The sequence below is a fragment of the Solanum tuberosum genome, unplaced genomic scaffold (genome assembly GCF_000226075.1).
Source record: "Solanum tuberosum cultivar DM 1-3 516 R44 unplaced genomic scaffold, SolTub_3.0 scf00180, whole genome shotgun sequence".
NCBI lineage: Eukaryota > Viridiplantae > Streptophyta > Magnoliopsida > Solanales > Solanaceae > Solanum > Solanum tuberosum.
The window spans coordinates 913,141-916,493 of NW_006239107.1; positions in this window are offsets into that span (position 1 = coordinate 913,141).

A 3,353-nucleotide genomic window follows, 5' to 3' on the forward strand; every position below is an offset into this window, starting at 1 on the left:
GTGGGTGTGGGGGAGGAGGGGGTGTGGGGTGGGGGTGGGGGGGAGTTGTTATACCAAACATGTAAGCAACAATGCCTCAATTGTTAGAGTAATAATTAACATGCTAATTAGGTCAATGATTTTTTTTTCTTTATAATTATTATTTTATTATTTTGACACCTTGTAGCCTTCATGTCATCCGTTCCATCATGCAGATATTTTATCAATTTGCTTTTCTTAATTCTTCAAACATGATCTAAGAACTAATAATAATAAAACTAAATCAATTTATAGTACAATTTAGGACTTGGTTTCTCGCCAGTCATACAAACAAATTAAAATAATAAAGAAACAAATTAATAAATTAAGTCATGAATTGTGGCAGCCATGTATAATGGATTAACGGGAAATTAATTATAATTAAAGAAAATCACAGCACTAAGACTTTTTTGCTAGATTCTTGGCTATTTAAATTGAGAGGTGGTATATATTTATAATTAAGGTCAACGGTTTTTGTTGGCATCTAATTAATTTAAACACCAACTATACTTAAGTGGGATTATTTTTAATTAATGACTGAGATTTAATTTTATAATCCATGCTTTGAAATGTTCTCTAATTACAGCTTATTGTATAAATACTGAAAGACTATATTGGTCCATTTGCTCGAATGCTGACAACATTAATGATAATCCATCATAATTCAGAGAGGGATTAAGACTAATAATACATTGGAAATTTAAAAGTTTGTAAATACAAAGGGAAAAAGTTTTGTAAAATCGGTGATTTTGTTATTATTTTTCTAGTATTCAATAAATAAACAAAAATATTTTTTTTAAAGGTATTTATATATAACATAGAAAAATACGCTGAAGCGAGTTGGGGGTCGGGGTGGCGGGTGGGGTAGACAAGGAGTGGTTGGTTTGGTAGTAGGGGAGGAGACGATCAAATATGTATTAAACTTGTTTTTTCCTATTTTCACTAGGATATAATCCTTAATTCTACTGATTTTTCAGAAACTTAAGAGAATTATTTCAAAATATTTTGACAAATAATCAAGAAAATATTTTTCTCGATATCAAATATCACCAAATTAAAAGCCATCGTAAATATATATACTGTATATTAATACCCACGCAATTATGGTTCAATCATCTTTCTGAAATGTAAATTTTAGGTGCATTTGGTATTTACAAAAAATTATATTATTTTACTATAGCTAAATAAAAAGTTGAAATTATAATATGTATTAGTCAATTATGGTTTAGTGATAAGGTTGTATATAAAGGTATGTGTCTCATATTCATTGGATTGATATTGATACTATATGTGAATTAACGAATAAGTCTTTCCTTTTCAGAATATAACAAGTTTTTACTTACTTCTCATAACTCATTTGGACAAACTTTTAAAATTAACTTATTTTGAAAAAATGTTTCTTTTTTCAATTTAATTTTTTTTATTGAAAAGCCATTTGTGTTTGATCAATATTAAAAACACTTTTGAGTAACAATTAACGGACCAAACTTTTAAAAACTACTTTTATATACATTTTTGTCAAAAGTATTTTTTGTTAGAAAAATTATTATTTTTAGCTTTGCTACTCTTCCAAACCACTTATTCAAAAACTTGACTAAACACCTTATTCTTTTTAAATAAATAATTTTTGAAAGCAAATATATATTTTTAATCCCTCACAAACTTAACCAAACAAGCTATTAGTTATTGCTTATAAATTAAAGGCATTTTTATGAGTCCGAAGTAACGCAATAGACATGTATACTTTAGATTAGTGGTGATTAAATTTATAGAACAATATTAAACAATTAATCATATTTAAAAAGCTTAAATAATGATTAATTACCATTTACCAATTACGACTTCTATTTCATTAATAAAAAAATAGTGATGAGTTGGAGGGTATACGATAATCCGGAAGCGAATTGTTAAGCTTTAAAAGCAACGAAGAGCCATGAGGATAAACATATCACATTAACAAAATTCGTAGAATATGAACTAAATTTTAGACGCATATCTAAACTATATTTTAAATGGATATATAAGTCAAACTTCATATGTGTATACTGGAATTTTTAAAACTTTGACACTTATACGTCTAAAGTTATTTTTGCAAGTTATATTAACTTTGACTATAACTTAAATATGAATTCTAAAACGGTTACATTGCTCTAAGACGATGGCAAATATAGTATACCTCATCTCTACCCCTAACGTCTTATTTCTTTTCAAAATAATATTTCATATGTATTAATATATATAATGCATTTCTAAATTTATGTTTGTCCCATGAAAAATAATAAGTATTTTATTATATTACTAGATTCTTAAGGCCCGTGATACAGGCCCAATATAATCAATCATTAATCATTATTTGACAAATATTAAAATGTATTTCTATAGCATTCTGATCAACATTAATTAATATTGATCCTGGTAAAAAAAATTAGTATTAAAAAATATCAAAAAATAACCATCAAAGAATATAGTGCATTGAATGGGTGTTTTTCCTCCCTTTCCCTTTAAATTAAATATCTTAATTTGAGTTTTGGATATGAAAAAAATTCTTAATAGAGAGCTCTATATCCGAATGGGCAACTCCAATATAAATATTGAATACTGAATAAAAATATTAAATTAAATTAACTCAATAATATTTTAAAGTATAATTGATAGTAGCGATGGGTAGATTCATTTTTTAAGTTGTAAAACTCTGAAGTATAATATTCAATTTATTTATTTATTACTATAAGACACAAATTTAGTAGGATTCAGAGTTAATTTGTCTGTTAGATTGGAAGCATGTCTCACTATTACATGAAGTTCTACATATGCATAATTTGTCTTAATGAACATAATTTTTTTAGCATGATATAAATGTGTTTTTGGTTCTCTTTTTTCATGCACAATAACTTTTAGGAACAAGTATTGTTGTTATTTTTATCAGTTTAGTGAAAAAATTTCAAATAATCTGAAAACATAAATGCATTTTCTCTGTTTTAAAAAAATCTATTTAGAATTAAATGCTAAATTAGCATGATATTTTAATACATAGATCATTACATATCGTATTGATTTCCTCATCTAGATATTTTTATCTTATTCCAAAATTTATTCATAATTTTAAAAATTACTATTAATCATTTGCTATTTTTGTCATCTCTTTCTAAATATTAATCTACTTAAATTTATTTTACTTCTCTAATTAATGTATTGATTTTTCATGTGTTCCGATTCTTAACTTCTTATTTCAAACAAAAGAATAGCAATATTAAGTAAATAAAGTAAACAATCTGATTAATCTTAAAATTTAAAATATTCTATTATCAAAATATTCTTATCATTAATGTACGTAA